The sequence below is a fragment of the Tupaia chinensis genome, unplaced genomic scaffold (genome assembly GCF_000334495.1).
Source record: "Tupaia chinensis unplaced genomic scaffold, TupChi_1.0 Scaffold000101_1, whole genome shotgun sequence".
Lineage (NCBI taxonomy): Eukaryota > Metazoa > Chordata > Mammalia > Scandentia > Tupaiidae > Tupaia > Tupaia belangeri.
The window spans coordinates 3,563,460-3,585,253 of NW_006159565.1; the positions used below are offsets into that span (position 1 = coordinate 3,563,460).

At 44.6% G+C, this 21,794-nt stretch overlaps 1 pseudogene; it reads left to right on the top strand.

Moving 5' to 3' along the window:
* Positions 1-3,836: 3,836 nt before the first annotated feature.
* Positions 3,837-17,185, top strand: LOC102481208 (exosome complex component RRP43 pseudogene; annotated as a pseudogene).
* The last annotated feature ends 4,609 nt before the right edge of the window (positions 17,186-21,794 follow it).

Consider the following 21,794-nt stretch of genomic DNA (forward strand, 5'->3'; position numbering starts at 1 on the left):
ATGAATGGGCCGGCAGTGCCAGGCCCGGGCGGAAACGGGCACCTCCGGCCCGGCCCGCCGGCCAAACGCACTGGCACCCAGCCTGGAGCCTGCTCCGGCCCGCCAGGCTCCCCGGGCTGCACCCTGGGCAGGGGAGGGCAGCTGGGCCCTGCGTTCCTAGGGGACGTCTCTGGTGCTCCAGGGAGCTCTCTCGGATCCTGAATCACTAGTTGAAGTTCTGTAGGGCGTCCCGGCACCTTGAAGGGTGACCTTTTGGGCCAAGTTGTTTCACTCGGGATTTCCATTTCCCCGTCAGAAAACACGGGGCTCCTGATGCTTCCCTGGAGTGAAAAGCAGCGGAGACCAGCGCACATGGGAAGCGGCCAGCAAATGTTGGCGGGTCCTGCTGGGGTGTGGTTTCAGGGGCCTGCGGGGGCGGCCCCCAGCGCCCCCCGCCATGGATGCAGCGCTGTAGAGGACAGGGGTCCAGATTCTCCCCTCCAGGCCAGGCTCACAGCCCTGCCTTTCCTCTCAGCCAGGCCTCTCTGAACTTGGGTTTCCTTATCTGTACCCTGGAGCTAGTACCACCCACTCGGGTTAGGGTCCGGTCCTTGGATCCTTGCGGGGGAAGTGCTGGGGCCTTGTGCAAACAGAGGACATTTGGCAATAACTCTGGGAGGTCAGAGGTCAGGAGAGACTGGGAAGCACCAAGGAAATGAAACTTTGGAGACTTTCAAGCTCCCACGTCACTGTTTGCTCAGCTATTCATTCAGTGGCTGGAACCCTCAGAGAAGGGGCATCTGGATAGCACTTTCTGGAGTTTGGGGAAATGGGTCCAGAAAGACCTCACCTCCTGGAGCTAGGTATCTTGAGAGACCTAGGTCTGCTGTCCCTTTCTCCCAAGAAGAGAACTGCACATTTTACACCAGCCCCATGCATTCAGAGAGTATTCTTCCACTGTCCCTGCCTCTGCCCATATACCCCTTGTTTTTACTTCCTGTTCATCTGACACCCAAAGAAATTTCAGTCCACCCTGCAGCATGTTGCTCACTATGCGGATGTCTCCGTTCTCTTGTGAACTCCCCAAAGGTCAGTCCCACTGTGGTCTGCCAACTTGTTTCCCTTCCAGAAAGAAGTTTCCGGTTCTGAGGTCCTGGAGATGCCACTTCCCTCTGTTTAAGCAGAGGAGGAAAGGTGGGGGTAGACTCCGGATAGGTTAGGTTTTCCCTTGACATGAAGCACAGCCAGTCAGTCTTACAGGGCTCCTGGGCCATTTGAGGCCTAGAGAAGGTCACGATTCTGGGGGAAGGGCTGGGAGGAAGGAAGAAAGGGATCTTGGGGTTTGGAAGCAGAGAGTTTCCAGTGGGTAGAGCTGGGGGCACTGCCTTATGACAGAACACTTTGCTTTCATACTTAGCAATCAGTCTGAACATCTACAGAGATTAGAGTGGTACCATGGTATAGGAATGTTTTTGGTGATGGAGAGTTTTATATAAATCCAGAATCCAGTCACATTTGAGCAATTATGCTCTTTGCTGAAATGAGCCCTAACTCAACAGGCTGCAGTAATTATATAGCACCAAACTGTCTAAATGGTTGAATGCAGATGATTTAATTGGAATATTGGTTTATTATGTAGCAGAGGCACCTTTTAAAGGTGTCAGGACCCCACACTCTTCTTACTGGTTCTTTTCCTCCCAGAGAATTTTAACTCATAGATGAATGACACAATCAGTCAACATTTCTTTGATAAACCAGATTTTTCTCTGCTAAAATCTTGTTTTGGTGGGGGGAAAAAGTCAGAATTGAAAAAAGTCAGAAAGTAGGGACTGTGCTATCCACCGTACATCCTGGGCCTACACTTGTTAAATTCTGGCCTATAACATGACAAATATTGAGGTGGTCCACCTTACCTGTTAAAATACTTTGGAGTTATCCAGCTGTCTCTATGGATAATGAAACTAAGGCTAACTTGATTAAAAGAATGATTTTATTTCATTTTATTTATTCATTCATTTATTTTAATTTGACCAGAAAGAGAGAGGTAGAGCTGAGAAAGCAAACCACCAGAACCAGGACTCTAACCATGGTCGACCATGTGGGAGTGTCCAACCTCTTAACCACCACACCACCTGCTGGTCCCCGAGCCCAACTTGATTTTTAAGTTTGCTTTTTAGATTGAGATTCTACCACCTCTCTGTACATTGAGGTCTGGCAACAACCCCATTTTACAGACTAGGTATGGTTGTCACCTATTTGATGAATGAGAACTTAGACGCCCAGCAGGAGGTTGTCAGGTCAGGAGGTTATCAGGCCAGCTTCTATTGCCCAGCCGCTAGGAGGTATGGCTCAGCCTTCAAGATGTTTGCCTGCAGGCAGTCTAGTGCTGCTGTCCTGGGGCAGTGATTACCAGAGGGATGACACACAACTAGATCAGCAGTAAGAGTGGCAGAGCCAGTAACTCAGGGAGTCATTTGAAAATGTGGCAGTACGAGAAGGTATTTTTCTTTCCACGTATTTATTGTCTCCCGTGCGCTGGGCCTTCACGTGCAGTAAATACAAATGAGTGAGACCCAGTTCTTATCTGAAAAAACTCCTGTCTAGTCCTGTGTGGTCCTGTACAGTAGCCCCATATAGCCAGTTGAATATAAAATGATTAAGTAAAATTAAAAATTTAGTTTCTTAATTAAAATTTTAAGTCCACATTTCAAGGAGGGATTTTGAAAGCACTCAGGGAAAAAGCATGTCATGAAAAAACCATGCACAGATTTCAAAAACTTGTTGCACCAAAATACACTCGTACTTTAATTTAATTTCTTCTGTGAACTTTTTTGAAGTCTCCTGGTATTGGTCTGTGCTGATTTAGACCATTTCTATGATTCCAGAATGTTCTGTTGGGCAGTGCTGGTTTAGAGGCAGCCGGTATCCTCTAAATATTAAAGTCTCTGTTCCTCTTGACCATGTGGAGATACTATGTTGAACGATATGAAATTGCCCATTCTGTAGGTCAGAAACAGTTGACTCATGGCAGGTCATACACTTCCGCCTACTATACTCTTCTGCCTAATCAGATGTTACTGTTAGAAAGCATTGGTCTCTACTCTTCGTGTGCTTTGTAAATTACATCCCCCCCCACCAAAAAAAAAAAAAGCAGAATGGCAGGGGCAGTGCAGACAGTGACCCTCCTCCTGGATAGAATTTTACTGAATACCTAGGTTATCAAAATGGTCAAATGAAGCAAACTGAAAACGAATAGATACTAGATAGAAAGCACGTGGCTTGTAAGGAAAGTTGCTTAATGTCTGGGCTGCATTCTGAGAAGTGCGTTATTATAGAGTTTCATCATCCTGTGAGCCACCGTAGCATTTGCTTGTATTGGGTTGTCCGGAAATGTCATGACGCACTTTTAGAAAAATACATCACAACTCTTCCTGATGACCCAGTACAAAGCCTAGATGGAGCCTGCTATGCACCTAGGCTATGTGGTATATTATAATCTTAGAGGGCCACGGTTGTAGATGAGGTCCATCTTTGACCAAAATGGCACATGACTGGATTTAATTCTAAGCGAGAGAGTCTGGGCCAGGAGCACCACTTAGCCTTCTAGAAAATTAACTTGGGGACTTCTCAGGACACTGTCTTCTTAGGTAGATAACTTCTGAATGAGTTTTCTGGAACAACCAGACTGCCAACTTTAAACACCAGACACATCTGTTTCCTTTAAGTGCCTAAAGTAACAGGTATCTACCACGTGACCAGGTGTCTAACTGTGAGCAGGAACTTTCTGACGTTTCCAGTTTCAAAAGTATTGAGTCCTTGGAAAAGTCATGACGTGTTTTTCTATGCAAAAATGCGTCATGACTTTTCCAGAGGACTCAATAGATTATTTCGGTGAGACCTTTCAGGTTCCAGATACACTTGGCTGATAGAGATTGTTTTCTGGGCCAGGGTCATTGCAAGGCTCTGATGTACTCTATGTAACTTTGAAAAGATCGTTGGCTATTTAGGAAGGATTTTTGGTTGTATTAGAGGGCTCATCTTCGAATCAGTGCTATGTACACAAAAAACATAAAACCCAAGTTTTCGTGGAGAACTTGAATGACCGATAACTGCTTAACCTCTTATTGGTCAGACAGGCACCTGAAGTTATCAGCTGTTAATAGTGATAGTGATAACTGTCTGCTGATTGAAAAGTTGGAATAAAAGACCATCTTGAACCTGAATCTTTAGTTCTTATTCCCTGACCCTGGGCAAGGTCTGTGTCAGGCTATTTTGACCCACCTTCTGAGCTGGTATCCTACGTAAACTATAAACTTGATCTGCATGTAAGATTTGTTTGACTGGCCACATTTTATTAAAGTTTTGAGCTTTTTTTTTTTTTTTTTAAGTACAGGATTGGTTTGTTTGTTTGTTTTTCTTTTTTTAGGACTGGCCTTATTGCTTATTGGCTAAGGGATCTGGATCACCAATGGCCAACCGTAGTTTGAATCCTGGCCCCAGATCCTTGAAAAATACACAAGTGCATGTGTGTGTGGGGCCCCAGTGCTGACAGGATGGAGGAATGGAGAAGGGATTACAGTGTGACCACACCCCATCCTCATTTAGGGAGGTTCTCCCTTTCTCTGTCTCTGGTGAGTTTTTTTTTTTTTTTTTTTTTTTATCTAGAATTTTGAGTTCTTTTGGGAAAAGTGAAAATTTCTGGTCACACCAGGTAGACTTTCTGGCATGGCAGCCATGGATTATGACCACCCTGTCTGGGTAGAGCCTGGCTCATCAGCACCCTCCCCTGATTTATGTGACATTCCTGGGTTTTGGCAATTCTTGAAGGGGCTGGAGGAGGGCATGCGGTGTGACCTGACTAGTCCCAGCATCTCCTACTGAGCTGCAGCATGAGGCAGTGGGAGAAGCGCTGGCCATGGGTTCTAATCCCATAGTGAAGTGGTGTGACTTTGGGCGTGAGTTCCCCCCCTCAGACTTCAGTTTTCTTCTCATGTAGAATGAAACTAGGGCAGCTAGCTTCATTTTTCAGACCCAAACCTGGTTATGCTTAATTCCTCACTGTCTTATACCTGTGTCCCATGCACAGCAAATTCCATCAGTCCTACTTGACTAGAAATTTTCACTTTTCCTAAAACTCTAGATTTTAATTTTTAAAAATCTCGCCAGAGACAGAAAAAGGGAGAACGTCCCCACATAGGGTGTGGTCACACTGTAATCCCTTCTCCATTCCTCCATCCTGTCAGCACTGGGGCCCCACACACACATACACTTGAGTGTTTTTCAAGGATCTGGGGCCAGGATTCAAACTGTGGTTGGTCATTGGCGATCTAGATGGGCCAGGGTCTGATCTTTCTCACCACCTTTACTGGTACCACCAGGCACCAAAACTTACTCCTCTGGGAGCCTCCAAAGTGGTCCCCTGCCTCAGCCTTCACCCCCTGCCTTTCTGCTGTTCCCAGAGCAGGTCCTGACTCTTCTGTTCCGGAGCCTCCCAGGTCCCGCTTCTGCTTTGGCTTCTCCTCTGCTGCAGCCCTGTCAGCGTCCTCTCTGCCTCAGGCAGACCATGCCTCTGCCTGGGGGGCTCTTCCCAGGTGGCCATGGCTGATCCCTGCGCCCTTCAGGTGTGCCGACCACCCTGGTTGAAGCAGTAGCCTCTGGTGCTTCCCACCCTGCTCTTAGTCCCACTTCTCTGCCTCGCTTTCTCCTCACCAGCACCTGATAGGTCCCATGTTTGCCGGCTTTGCCATCTCCCTCACTGGAGCAAAACTCTGCCAAGGCAGGGATGTGTCTGTCTGGGTCCCCGAAGTTTCCTCAAGCATCCAGAACCGTGACTGGCAGGCGTGGCAGGCAGCCTCCCCGAGCTACTAGAGAGACGATTTTGTAGCACTTGTATTCTCTGAGTCTATCGTCATTTAACCCAGAGTAGTCTGGATCCTTCAGGCTCCAAACATAAATACAAAGTCATATTCCAGAGCCAAATCGGGGATTTTCGGATCCCTCCAGCCTGGCTCCACTGGGGAGTTGACGACGCGTTGTGGTGGAGCACCATCAAAAGCAGGCGATCTCTGCTCTGCCACAGAGGCCAGGGCTTTGCAGTGAACCTTGGAGGGCTTGGGTGTCCTAGAACGCCAGGCTGGTCGTATTGATTTCATGGCTATCTGTTTCTCTGCAGCCCATCATCCATGTTGCCACAACAGGACTGGGCACTTCCCAGGTGCTTGGGGTGCGAGCATCATTTTGTCCTGTGGCTGATGAGTGCTAGGTGGGCTCGCAGAGTGACTGAGCATGGCAGCTGCGGCACACTCACCAGGAAACAAAACCCTCCTTTTGGTTTGAACAGGGTGCTGGCCTGCTCTGAAAAGAGGTGGATTTTGTGTTTAATGAGCAAAAGAATTACTCCTTAGTGGATAGGTGAGAGAATCCTTTTCTTGTAACTGGCATCACAGTTTCTTTCTTCTTGGTCAGATTTCATGAGACTAAGCAGTGTGAGGAGTTGATGGCCTGACTTGCTGCCTCACCTCTTGGTGGGTTTTTTTCCTTTCTGAGGACTTCTGTGTGCAAGTGAGCCAAGATGGAGAAACAGTGGTGGAGGCAGGGTCATTGGTAAGAGTCCACTTTAGACTTGTTCCTAGAGGACTTACGTGCTTGCCAGAGAGAGAAGGAATAAGCATTGCCAAGGGGGACATGGTCACGCTGCAATTCTTTCTCCATTTCTCCATCCTGTTGGGATTTAGGGCACACACACATGTATGCCCAGTGTGTTTTCCAAGCCACTGGGGCTGGCATTTGAACCAGTGGTCGGGCATGTGGGACCCAGCTCCTTAAACCACTAGGCCATCTCCTACTTTGTTAATATTTTTTCTTCCATGAGTGAGACAGAGTGAGAGAAAGACAGCACCCCAACAAGGTCTTGACACTGTGATCTACCCCCAGCTGCCCTGCGTCTTGGGCATATAAATACCCAGCATAATCATGGAGGTCTCCAGTCGTGAACCCAGAATCTTCCCAAGTGGATTGGCCTCACAGAGGGTCATGTTTCATTCCTACACCACTGTCTGGCACCTCTACTCTCCTACGTTTGATTTTGGGCAGAGAAATAAAGAGGAGATTCCAGATTCCTAGCTGTTGATAATGAGGAACATCTGACCTCATTTTACTGGGAAGGTGGAAGACCCTTTTTTGTACCCACGTGGTATGTTTTTCTGGAACTTCTCTTTCAGTGATTAAAATGTACAGCTAAATTCTTGTCGAAAACAATTTTGTTTTTAATTAAGACTCATACTGCAATGGAATTAGATAAAGCTTTACTTCTGTTGAATACATTTCTATTTCCTTTTTGTTTTTTTTTTAAGTCTATTTATTTCTAATATGAGTGAGAGAGAGAGGGGACAACAGCCCTGACTGTTGTCAGCCTCAGCCTTCATCCAGCTCTGGATCATGGGCAAGTGTGCACCCTGAATACTCAGGGAGGTGTCAGGACTTAAACCAGGGACCTTCCCATGCCTCACAGGCATCCTGTTCCAGCACCACACCATTCTCTGGCCCCTCCTTATTCTAGATATTTGTAGTAATTACAGTAGAAAGGAAAGTCTTGAGGCCAACAGGTGGTACAGTGGTGAAGGCCCTGAACTCCAACATGGTCGGCCGTGGTTCAAATCCTGGACCTGGCAGCTTAAAAATCATGCTTGGTGCATGTGCATGCATGCCTAAAATCATGAGAAGAGAATAGAGAACAAGGTATTGCAGCATGCTCATTCCCCCTGGGGATAATTTCTCACTTTCCTTCTCATTGTCTCTCTCTCCTGGGGAGTGCATGTGCCTTATGCTCCCCCACCAAAAAAAGAATAAATAAGTTGTTGAAACCCTTAATGAAAAGCCTTATTAGTGATATGTCAAGGACTTTTAAAAGGTCAACTTTAGGGACCAGTCGCTGGACTCCCATGTAGTCGACTGCAATTCAAGTCCTGGACCCCGTGGCTTAAACTCACGCCGGGTGCGTGTGCGTGTGTGCCCAAGATCCCAAGAGGAGGATGGAGGAGAAGGGATTGTGGTGTGACCATCCCCCCTGGGGGGTGATTTCTCGCTTTCTATCTCTCTGTCTCTCTCTGTCTGTCTGGCGCGTGCACACGCCCTATAGCAAAAGGTCAACTTTAGCCTGACTTTGGAGCCCAGCCACTCTTTTCTATCTTAGGTTACTTTCTTCTTTTTTTTTTTTTTTGCCAGAGGGCACATGCACGCACCAGAGAAAGAGAGAAAGCACCGCCCCCAATGGGGTGTGATCATGTCATAGTCCCTTCTCCATTTCTCCATCCTGTCAGGATTTTGGGGAGACATAACACACACAAACACGAGCCCAGTGTTAAATTCAAGCCACTGGGGCCTGGATTTAAACCATGCGGTGAGCCACATGGCATCTGGCTCCCTTAACCAGTAGCCTGTGGGGCTGGCCCAGATGCTTCTCTCTTAAGTGGACAGATCATGAGCCTGTTCTGTGTGGTTTGATTTTTAAGAAGACACTGCAGAGATCAGTGTAATAGGTGTGGCCACAGAACTGAAGCGCTATTGGTACCACTTAAGTCACTGCCCTGATCCGGTCAGTAGGAGGCCACCTACCTTGACCCTGGTCCCCAGGCGCTCCCTCCGCCTGGAGGGCTCACTGTGGTGCATGCAGCCAAGAGAGGTGGGAGGTGGCAGTAGTGTCAGAGTCCTCAGGTCTTCAGGGGGCTCCTCCTCCTCTATCCACTGGTTGCATTTTCCCAGCAAAGATGACTTGTATATTTTTAACTCTTCACTGGGGTAAAAGTGTATAGGCAGAAAGATGCATTGTCAGGAGTCTGCAGCTTTAATACTTTTCCAACAGCTGGCCCTCCTCTTTTCACCAGCAGATGGAGAAATAGATTATTCCCCCAGTTCCTCTTGAGTCCCTTGCAGGCACTGCCCATCCCCAAGGGTACCTGCTCCTGTCTCTGATACCAGAGATTTGCTTTGCCTGTGTTTGAACTCGATGTAAATGGGCCCTTGTGGCAGGTGCTCTTTTGTCTTTCCCTCAGTGTTGTGTGTGACATTCATCCAGAGGGTGGGGATAGTTGTAGTTCATTCATTCATCTATATTGTTTAATATTGTGGGCGTGGAAGGGTGCAGCAGGTGGTATGGTGGTTTAAAGTGCTGGACTCCCACATGGCCAGCTGTAGTTCGAGTCCCAGACTTGGCAGCTTGCTTTCTAGCTTTTTCCCTCTTTCTCTCTTGTTTCTCTCTGGTGAGTGCACATGCCCTATAGCAAATTAAAGATTAATAATAATAATAATAATAAAATAAGTATTTAAAAAATATTGCAGGGTGTAAACATCTCAGTTTATCCGGTGTACTGTCGATGGATACCTGCGCAGTTTCTAGCTTGAGGCTTTCATAGATAATCTTGGTGAACACTTAACACACATTCCATTGGGTCTGTACCTAGGAATGCAATTGCAGGGCCATTGAAGATCTATGCTTGACTTGAGAAGAAAGTGCCAGAATTCTTTTCCAAAGTACTTGTACTGATTTATATGAGCAGTATAAGAGAACTCAGAATATATTATAAGATGGTGGACTTTAAAAAGGACCCAAAGTAGAGTTTGAGTTACCATTGATGATAAAAAACAGCTTACTTGTGCAGAAGTTCTCTGTTGTCATAGAGATGGGAGTGTTTGGTTGGCAGAATTCATTAATCAAAGATGGGCCTTTGCAAAGGGCTTGTGAGAGTCAAATTTTATTGCCGATGAGCAAAAAGTGTTTTTTTTTTTTTTTTACATAGGGTCTCTATCATGATTCTGCTACCTCAGCCTCCCAAGTAGCTGAGCCCCCCACCACACTACACCACACCACCACACTCAGATTTTAGGTGGGGCTGGGAATCAAACCCATGCCTCCCGTGGGACTGCAGACTGACGAGCAGCAGCATCTGCCTGCACCTACTGCTGTGACTGGGTCTCAAACACTTGTTAATCCTAAATCAGAGTTGAAAGGCAGCTCTTCTTGAGTTAATGAAGAAAGTTCAGAGCTCTTACGTTGAGATTGAGCTCTTCAGGAGCACCCCAACTCCCCTGCATGTAGATTTCATGAAAACAGAGGAACCAGCAGTTGAGTACTAGGCCTCATTTAGCCCTGGCCATCACATTTCTAATGAGAAAATCTGCCCATCTCTGAGGATTGGTGGTGGGGACACTCCCACAGAGCACTTCCTCCCCTTGCTACCCCTGGACGTGGTGTTGAAATGTTTTCAGACTTGAAAGGAGTTGCCTCTTATGGCCAGCCCGCCTATCACATGGCCTCAATGGTCGCCCCTCACAGCCAGCCTGCCCACCTATCACATGACCTCAATAGTCACCCCTCACAGCCAGCCCACCTATCAGATGGCCTCAGCGTTCTCCCGTGCTCCTTTTCTAAGAGCTTGGTGGGCTGGATATAGTTTGATTCTGAGTGGCAACAATGCCAAACACTGGTTAGCATGAAGATGGAGGGAGCACGGGTTATAGGGTAGACTGGAGTGTCTGGACCGGTCTTTTCTTATCTAGAGCCCGTGCTAGATAACAGATGAAAAATACCTGAACAACATTGAGTGGCCCAGAAGAAACAGAAAAGTGGTTAAAGGAATAACCCAGAAGGTGGACAACCCTGAGGGCCTTTGGGTAGCCAGACAAACTCATAAGTTTTGATGGCATTTCTGGACATGGGGGCAGAGAGCCATGTGGGCATCATGATAGGAGGCCCTTCCCCCAAGAGCTGGGCACAAGGGGCTACAACTTCTTCAGTGAGAAGGTGAGACAGAAGTGAGCACATTTCCAGGCACAGAGCCGTGGTGGTGGAAGGACACATCCTGGAATGTGGGTATCACAGGTTGTCCCGTGTGCTCTGAGTGGTGGGAAACTCTGAAGATGCTTTTAAGGCTCTTTAAAGTCAACCTGGACAGACAGCGTTCCTGGGCCAGTCCGTGAGCAAGCAGATCTTTGAAAGACCACAGTTTATTCCAAGGATCGTGTCTTTATCCTAGGCTCAGTGAATTCCCGGGTGTTACTATCAAAAAGAGAATGAACAGTCTATAGTTACAAATAACTGTACACAAAGGACGCAAAGCACCATGTATGAGGTCCAGTAGGAGCAGATCTGGGAAAACACAATAAGAGTTAATAAGAGTTATTGACCCAGTGTTAAATGCTATCACTTACTATACTTAAAGCACTAAGCAAGAGTGAAAATAGCTATAAAGAACAGGAAACTGTAAAATGACCTAGCAGATTTGTAAAAGGAATTGGGTACAATTTAAGGACACAAAAAGCTCAGTAATTCTAATTATTATAAATCCTGACAGATGGATTTACCAACACATTAGATAAAACTGAGGAGAATAAATGAACTGGAAGACAGAGCAGAAGAAAATATATAGAATTCAGGTTAAAGAAGCAAGCAGATGAATAATTTGTAAGAGCCATTAAGAATCAGAATAGATTGAGAAGCATGTCGAATTGGGATCTCAGGAGAGCAGAGAAAACAGCCAATATTTGAGAGGTTAATGACTGGTAACTTTATAGAATGGATGAGACACCCATCCAGAAATGAAAACAAAAAATCCCAAGCAGAATAAATAAATAATAAATAAACACATGCAGACAGTTCAGTGATAGAGCAAGTGGAGGGGAAAATTCAGTAGTGAGGATGAATAAGAAAAAGATCATTTTAAGAAAAAAATCATGAGGACCAGCCAGTGATATGGTAGTTAAGGCAACTGGGTCCCCACATGGCTGACTGTGTGGTTCAAGTCCTGGACCCGGTGGCTTGAAAAACACACTGGGTATGTGCATGTGTGTGCTCAAATTGCAAAAAGGAGAAGAAATGGAGGAGGAAGGATTTTAGCGTGACCATGCCCCATGAGGGTGCTTTCTCTCTCTCTCTCCCTCCCTCCCTCCTTCTCCCTCCCTCCCTCCAGTGAGCACATGTGTACTCTTTCAAAAGTTTTTAAAAGGAAAAGAAAAAAAAAATCATGATAGTGACTGACAGATCTTTGTTAAAGGAGTTTCTTAAGGATACTCTTGGAAGGTGATATCAAATGGCAAAAGTGAGATATAATAAAAACTGAATTGTAAAGAAGGTGGTAAATATTTGGATAATTCTCAATGACCATGTTAAAGAAGCTGAAAAAATGAGATTAAATATATGGAAACAGTAACATCTACATTGGAAAGCATAATGAAAATTGTAGAGGAAAGTAAAGGTTTCTCTTGGAATTTTCTGAGTCAGGCATAGAACTCTTTTCTACCAGAGAGTAGGAATAGTGAGTTACTTGAATTACTTTTTAAAAGTATAGAGGAAAAATGAGATGATTCAGAGCACTCCAAAAGGAGTTAAGAAAGGAGAGGAGACAAAAGGAGACCCAGGACAGGTGAGAAGATAGCACAAAACAAGATTACAGGTTTAAACCTTAATATGAGAAGTCCTTTTAAAAATTGCGAGGAAAATGCAGGGCTGGCTTGGTGATGGCGGTAGTACTGCACTGCTAAAGGGAAGTCAGATCCCTCATGGCCGCTCTGGCACAGATTTCCAGCTTGGTCAGCCCGAAACATCTGGCACATGGAAAAGTACTCGAGTCCAATAGGCTGGAAGACTGGAGCAAGGGGATTGTGGTGTGGCCAGACCCTATGAAGGGTGCCCCCCTTTCTCTGTCACTCTCATATGCGTGTGTACACGCTATCATGGATAATGAGAAAACCAGAAACTTGACGCATTACAAGTTCATGGGAAATACACATTGTGAATAAATGCACCTCTTTGAAAAAGTTCTTACACCAAAGTAAACTCATATGTTAATTCCATTTCCCATGAACTTTTTGATGTCCTCTCATATATCAGCTTTCATATTAAATGTAAATCAACTGAATACTCTAGTTAAAATAAAGATATCATACTATTTCTTGTTTTTGAAAGATTTTTGCTATGGGGCACATACTCTTGCCAGGGACACAGAGACAGAGAGCTAGAAAGTGAAAAATCATCCCCCAGCAGGATGGCCCACTGCAATCCATTCCCCTCTCAGGGTTTTGGGGATGCACACACAATGTGCCTGGCGTATTTTAAACCCCTGGATCTGGCACTAGAACCAGGGTCAACTATGTTAGAGTCCAGCAGTGTAACCATTACACCATCTGCTGGTCACTCATACTGATTTTTAAAAATCCAAGTCTTAGGCTGTTTTCCAGAGACAAAGGATGAAATTAAAAGAATGAAGGAAGATATACTCTAGAAATAATATGAAAAAAAAAAACTGGTGAATTAATGTTACATAAAATAGACTTTAAGACCAAATCAAGCCTTCTATAGAGGGTCATTTCGTAATGATCACAGTTTAATTCATTTTGAAGTTTTAGCACCCGTCTTTACTTAGGGTGTCTCATAACATTACTTTAATATATAAAGCAAAGATTGACTGAATCTAACAAGAAGCAGACTAATCTATAATCATAGTGGACAATTTTTAAGATTTTTCCATAGGGTATGTGTGCTTGCCAAAGAGAGACAGAGACAGTGAGAGGGAAAGTGAGAAAGCACTCCTCAAGGGAGGGATGGCCATGCCACCATCCCTTTTCCATGTTCCTCCTGTGATTTTGGGTACACACACACACACACACACACACACACGCACCCTACATGATTTTCAAGCAGCCAGGTCCAAGACTTGTACTGTGGTTGGTCATGTGGGAGTCCAGTGTCTCAACCAGAATGCCACCTGCTGGCCCAGAGTAGAGAATTTTATTGTATCTTGTCAGTAATTGGCAGCTAGGCAGACAAAAATTACTAAGGATTAGAACTTTGGAAGGAAGCGGTAAGGAATGTAGTCTCTTTGTAATGATAAATGAATAAAACAGTACAGCCAATCAGTGCCTATGTATGAATTTTCAGGTTGGCCATATCCACATCCTTAAAGTAATTCTTAACAAATACTAAAGGATGAAATTATGCAGCGCAGATAGACTGCAATTCAGTGAAACTAGAAATAGGACTAAAAAGATAAATAGAAAATGTCCAAATATTTCAAAATTTAAAAATGCTTCTAGTAGCATTAATTTGTAGGTTACAAAGATGGAAAATAGAAAATGTTGCAATGAAAGAACTACTTATCAAAACTACAGGATATAGGTATAATGTTATTTACAGGGAAAGTCACAAATTTAAATATATTTGCAAAGATGAGAACAAACAAGCTTGGCATCTATCTGGAGACATTAGAAGAGGCAGAGTAGGGGAAGATGGCGGCCGGGTTCAAAGCCGTGGACCCTCTGTAGTATTTTTTTTTTTTTTGAGAGATTTTCACTGTAGGGCGCGTGCGCTCGCCAGACAGACAGAGAGAGACATAGAGACAGAAAGCGAGAAATCACCCCCCAGGGGGGATGGTCACGCCGCAATCCCTTCTCCTCCATTCTCCTCTCGGGATGTTGGGCACGCACGCACACGCGCCCGGCGTGAGTTTTAAGCCACCGGGTCCGGGACACGAACCGCGGTCGACTACGTGGGAATCCAGCAACATAGCCATTATGCTAACTGCTGGTTCCCGACCCTCTGTAGTATTACAGGAGATTTCTGAAGGAGAACTGCCGTCCTGCTGGAAGAGAACGTGGTGAATTTGGAACCACAACTGTCATCGTGGGTTCAGTTCGTACTGCAGATGGGTCTGTGTTAGTGACACTAGGAAACGCTACAGTAATTTGTGGAATTTGCAGCACCACCAACAGATGCCCCTGATAAAGGATATATTATTCCTAATGTGTTCATTGAGACCTCAGTTAGGACCTCCTGCAGAAGAGGCCCAGGTGGCCAGCAGTTCGTTGCTGATGTGAATATTCACAGATCCTTCAGAAAGAGGACTTAGGCACTTCTCTGGAAAGCTTGCTTGGGTTCTGTGCTGCGACTTCATTTGTCTCGACTGTGATAGAAACATTTTGGGTGCCTGTACATTTGCTTTGTTAGCGGGTTTAAAAACCGTACATTTGTCTGAAGTTACTGTAAATGAAGAAACTGCACTAACAGAAGTTGGTTTAAAGAAGAAAAATTACTTGAACATTAGAACGCTTTCAGTTCCAACATCCTTGACTGGGTTTGATGTCACTTTACTGATCGTTGACCCTACTGGTGAGGAAGAGCATTTGGCTACAGGAACCTTGACGATAGTAAGGGATGAGGAAGGCAGGCTCTGCTGTCTTCACAGACCAGGCACGTTCCTGCCACTTCAGTCTTTAAACGTTGTAGATGAAAACTCAGTGTAAGCTTTACATTAGAGAGGGCCAAGTGGAAGGCAGAGTTACTATATATTAGTGGTTCGTAAACGTATGGCATTTATCAGAATCACTTAGAGATCTTGTTAAAACATAATTTTGGGGTAGCCCCGTAGTAGCCGTTAAGCTCAGAGGAGCTCACATGACTAAGCTTGAATGTGGGCACAGGCTGCTGCAGGCTGGGAGTCCATGCACGTATCCAGGATCCTGCAGGGTTAGGGATAGGATAAAGGATTGTGAAGTGACCACATGCACCCCAGTATGCATGTGTATGCATTTGAACATGAATAAAGTAAAATATTTTTAAAAAATATGATTTGCAAATCTCGAGACCACAATGACTTAATGATCAACCCTTCATTTTATAGGTTTTGTATGATGTTGATATTTTATAAACTAAGGTAACCGAGATATTAAAAGTATGTTGACACAATAGCCTTTCGGGGGAAGGGGGCTGACTGGAGCTAAACTTCAAGACTGTATGAGTCAAGCAGTTACAAGACACAAAGAAGTAAAAAAGCTGATGGATGAAGTAATTCAGGGTATGAAACCCAAATAAGCAGCTACAACTTTTTCAAAACAGATTTGTAAAAAATTGTATTTGTTACACTGAGCACAAACCTTTTATACTAAATAAATATCCACCTACATTCTTCTGGGGGGTGGGGGAGAAGAGGCCGAGTAAAGCTAAATCAGTCAAGGTTAAGGTTGTGACAACGAGAAGAAATTAATGAAATGAAAAATAAATATATAGTAAGAAGTTCAACAAGGCCAAAACTTAATTCTCAGAAAACAATAATGTTGACAAGTCTAAAGCAAAATTGATCAAGAAAAAGACACAAATAACTTATCTCAAAGGGGCTGGTTCCATGATACGGTGATAACATGCTGCTTGAGAGAAGCCAGATCCCACATGGGGACCACAGTTTGAATCCCTGGCCTGGTCAGTCTGAACCACACTGGGCATGTGCATGAGTACCCACGATCCAATGTTCTGGAGGACTGGAAGGCAGAAGGGGATCACAGTGCAGTCAGACACTGCGCAGGCTACTTTCCTCTCTCATTCACTTTTCATGTGTGCGCCCATGCGCTCTTATCATAAATAAAGTGGACTTTGTTTTTTACAGTGTAAAATAGGACTTCACACAGATATCGAATCTTTTAAGACGATGTGACTGCACTATCCCCATAGCTTAGTAGTTAAGGGAGCCAGATCCCATTCTACTGACTCCTGCTCCTGGCACCTTGAACTTGCTCCCAAGTGTGTGTGTGTGCATGCTCCAAATCCCTATAGAAATGGCAGTGAAGGATTACAATGTGACTACACCCCATCAGGGGAGGCTTCTTCCTTTTCTAGCTCTGTTTCTTCATCTCTCTGGTGAGTACTCTCTGCCAGAAAAGAGTGGTTATTATAAAGAACTTGTGTTAAATAAAAATTAATTTAAAAAATTAATGCCATTGGTGTTTACTTAAACTATTGAATGGGCCCAGCCTCTGCAATACCTGCTAAAGATGCTGCTGTTTCTCAGGCTGAGACTCCAGGGGAAGCCTGGGTTCTATTCCTGCCCCACCTCATAAAGCTAAGTATGCCTGTGGTCCCAGCTGCTTGGAACGCTGGGCACAAGGACCGGCCTCAGCAGGACACTGTCTAAAACACATGCACACACGTGCACACACCAACAACAACGTATAAGTGTTGGCATTGATACAGGAAATACAATCTACTAGGGTCAGATGGTGGCACAGTGGTAAAATATGACACAGACCATGTGGGAAGGTTCCTGATTTGCATCTGGAGTCCCCCTGAGCCAGTATCCAAGATCCCTGACTAGTTAAAGTGGGGGTGGATTGCTTTGTCAAGACCCTGTTGGGGGGAACCAGCAGTTAGTGTAATGGCTATGTCGCTGGACTCCCACGTAGTCGACCGCGGTTCGCATCCCGGGCCCAGTGGCTTAAAACTCACGCCGGGCGCATGTGCGTGCGTGCCCAAGATCCCAAGAGGAGAATGGAGGAGAAGGGATTGCAGCGTGACCATCCCCCCTGGGGGGTGATTTCTTGCTTTCTGTCTCTATGGCTCTCTCTGTCTGTCTGGCGAGCGCACGTGCCCTATAGCGAAAAAACCTCTCAAAAAAAAAAGACCTGTTGGGGGTGCTGTCTCTTTTTCTCTGTCTCTTGATCATGGAATAAATAAGGAAATGAAAACTTGAAAAATGTATATAACTCAGTGTGCACCAGGAAAAGAGGAAACCTGCACTGTCCTGTAATTATTTTAAAAATCATATTCTTGATCAAATCATCTCATAAAGAGAACATCAGGCCCAGATGGTGTTACCGGTTTGCTCTACTAAACAAAATAACAAAATATTTAGAGAATAAGCCTTTCAGTTGTTCTTAAACTCTTAACAACAACAACCAAAAAAAAAAAAAAAGAAAGAAAAAGGAAAGGAACACCATACAACCAATTTCGATACCAGCCAACCGTGTTTCAAAATCTGATGAGAACAGTAGGAGGAAAAGTTATCAGTCAGATCTCAGACCTGAAAATTTAAATCAGATCCAGCACTATGGATAGTGACTAAGTCATAATTATCCTAGGAATGCAAACTTGGCCCGACAATTAAAAATAAGTTTATATTTATCTCTTACACTAACAGGATTACAGGAAAATAAGTATGATTATCTTAATAGATATGGAGAAAGTGTTTTATAAAATTCAGCATCTACTTATGTTAACTAGGAATGGAAAACAACTTCTTAAACCTTTAAAGGTTGTCTACCAAGCACCTACAGCAATCATCACACTAGACACCTAAACTTTCCCTTCGATACATCAGGAGGAACAGGGTGCCTGCTGTCACTCCTTCTGTTTAGTACTGTGTTGAAGGTCCTACCCTGTGCAGAAATTTAAGAAAAATTAAGCAGAAGCTAGGAAGATCGGGACGGAAGGAACACAACTGTGATTCATATGCCTATATACGTAGAAAGTTTAGGGGGAAAAAACCACAGATGTGTTACTAGGATTAGGCAAGGTTGCTGGGGAAGGGGGGTGGAATTTTCCTACTGGAATCGATCACATTTCTGTATTTGAGAAAGAAACAGAAAATGAAACTTAAGGGAGACCCATTTGCAGAAGTATAAAAACAGAAGAATCAAAAAATAATTATTTCCAGAAACATGTACGTCTCCATGGCATGTGACTTTTTCTTCCTTCAGGATACCTGTGTTCTTCTGTGGCATACATGAGCAGCCATTACCCTGCCAGGCTGTAGAGTGGATCATTCAGTCAGCAGACATCTGAGTGTCGCTGTACTGAGGTGTGATTGGGTACAGTGGCAGTCTGGCCCCTGTGATCCAGGTGACGAATATCCACCCAAGTGAGGACTCTGGTGGAGGCTAGCAAATCCTAACTGTTCCTGTACATCTCGAGAAGCCAGGATTCTTCAGTACTATTGTGTAGCCATATTGTCTTCATTAATATGGCAAAGCCTGCAAGCTTCTTATAACCTCTCAGAAGATTTAGTTCTATTTAAGTACCTACTTTTCCAAAACTGTTATTTTGGTGAAATCCAAAAACATGTCAATTCTCTTTTTCTTTTCCCTCAGGCATAGGAATTGGATCTGAAATGGGTGATGAATAAGCAAAGGCTTGTAATAGAATACGTTTGTATTTTTAGGCTTTGAACGCTTTAAAATGAGTAGCATTGTTTCTGTTTTAAAGGAGTCTGTTATTTTCATCGTTTTAAAAGCTAGAATAAATGATCTTAGAATCCATCTTTTACTATATTTTCTCTTAATTTTTCTGAGTAAAAAAACATTTAGAAATCAAGAGATTACACTTAATTTTAGATCAGATGATCTGAAATTTTCTTCTCCAGACACTTAGAAATTTTAGCCCAAGTTAATAAGCATCTTTTCAAAAAGCATAGCTGGGGGCCAGCAGGTGGCACGGTAGTTAAGACTCTGGACTCCCACATGGTTGACTGCAGTTGGAGCCCCAGACCTAGTGGCTTGTTGTCTCGTTTCGCTCTCTGCTAAGTGTACCTGCCCAATAGCAAGCCAAAACATAATAAATAAATAAATTAAATTAAATTAATCTTATAAAAATACATAGCTGACATAACAAAGTAGTGACAGATTGCCAGAGGCCATAAGCCAGGTTGAGGGCAGTGACTACACTGACCCTGTGGGGTGGCATTGTCTTTGACTTTCAAGTACAGGTGACATTGCCTTTGGCTTTTGAGGGACTTGTCTGAAGTAAGGAGTAGCAACTGAGCCTTCTTCACACCCCGGTGTAAAAACCTGAACTCTTAAAAGGGCTGAGTCCTCAGCGAAAGGGCAGATTAGAAAAAATGTTCCACCCAGTAGCCAGGAATGGATCCTGAGGTAGGGGAGGCAAAGACTCCTGAGAATTTGTAACAAACCCATGCCTTAGGAAAAAGTAGCTGAAGCAAAGATAAAACAGCTCTTCAGAGGTAAGCCTGCAGCTCACCCCATTAAGAACTGCCTCTAGTAAAGCTCCACCACTATTAAAGGTACAAAAACCAGGTAATGAAGGGGCAACTCCTTGCCTAGTAGTTAAGGAAACCAGTTTCCACTTGGCCAACCATGGTGCTGACTTGAAAAACTTGCTGGACACTTGTGTGTGTTTGTCCCAGATCCTGACAGGAAAAGGGATTGTGTAACTACACACCATTGGAGTTATTTTCTCTCTTTTTCTGTCTCTGTTTTGAGCAAGCACATATGCCCTCTCACAATTTTTTTTTTTGGGGGGGGGGCTTTAGCTATAGGGCGCGTGTGCTTGTCAGAAAGACAGAGAGTCAGAGAGACAGAAAGCGAGAAATCACCCCCCCCTCCCTGGGGGGTATGGCCACACCACAATCCCTTCTCCATTCTCCTCTTAGGATCTTGGCCCCCCCCCACATGCACCCTGCGTGAGTTTAAGCCACCAGGTCTGGGACTCAAATCACGGTCGACTACATGGGAGTCCAGCGACAGCCATACTATGAACTGCTAGTCCCCACAATTTTTTTTTTTTTAAAAGAACTATGAAAAAAAAAAAAAACAGACTTGAAAAATCAAACAGAATAATTCAAAGGACTGATGCTAGAACTAGTTAGACTTAGCCAAAGAGAAAAATGGTGATTGGAGCATATGTCTGAGGAGTTTTCCCAAATGGTAGTAAAAAGAGATTATAGTCTAATTAGGAGTTCCAGCATGAATGAAGGTGTAGGGGTAAGACAAATTTTAAAGACTAAGTGGCTGGGACCAGCACATGGTGTAATGGTTACATCACTGGACTCCCATGTCATTGACTGTGGTTCAAGTCCTGGACCCGTGGCTTAAAACTCATGCTGTGGACCAGCAGTTGGCACAATGACTATGTCGTTGGACTCCCATGTAATCGACCATGGATCAAGTCCTGGACCCGCTGGCTTAAACTTATGCTGGGCGTGTGTGTGTGCGTGCCCAAGATACTGAGAGGAGAATGGAGAAGAAGGAATTGCAGCATGGCCATCCCCCCAGGGGGGTGATTTCTCGCTTTCTGTCTCTCTGTCTCTGTCTTCTGGTGAGTACACGTGCCCTATGAGAGGAGAATGGAGAAGAAGGAATTGCAGCATGGCCATCCCCCCAGGGGGGTGATTTCTCGCTTTCTATCTCTCTCTCTTCCTGGTGAACGCATGTGCCCTATACCAAAAATTCTCCCAAAAAAACCCAAAAAACTTATGCTGATTGCATGTGTGTTCATGCCCAAATCCCAAGAGAATGGAGGAGAAGAGATTACTTTGTGGCCATCCACTCTTAGGGATGATTTCTCACTTTCTGTCTCTCTCTCCTGTGAGCACATGTGCCCTAGAGCAAAAAAAGAACTCAAAAACAAAAAAACTTAAATGGCCAGAGATTTTTCAGAATTGATGAATACATGATTCCTCAGACTTAGAAAACACAATAAGCCTGAATGAGATAAATTAAAACACACACCCCTAAAAAATATTTCATAATGGGACCGGCAATTGGTGTAATGGCTACGTCACTAGACTCCCACGTAGTTGACCATGGTTTGAGTCCCAGACCCAGTGGCTTAAACTCACGCCAGGTGTGTGTGTGTGTGTGTGTGTGTGCATGCCCAAGATCCCGAGAGGAGAATGGAGAAGGGATTGTGGCATGGCCATCCCCCCTGGGGGGTGATTTCTCGCTTTCTGTCTCTCTGTCTCTGTCTTCTGGTGAGTACACGTGCCCTATAGCAAAAACCTCTCCCTCCAAAAATCTTTTTCATTAAATCCTTAGGACCCCAAAGATGGATCTTGAAAGGGGTAAGAGAAAGGTCTGGATAGTGGCTCAGCAGTAATGCAACACTCTGAGTCTGCTCATGGGGGAAGTTTCCAGGTTTATGTCCAGAGCCTCCCTGAATGTGCTCAGCACATGCATATCCACAATCCTGGGTTGGCTGAGGCTGGGGGTGGATCGTGGCATCCACACCTTTTGGGGTGTGGACTCTCTCTCTCTCTCTCTTTCCC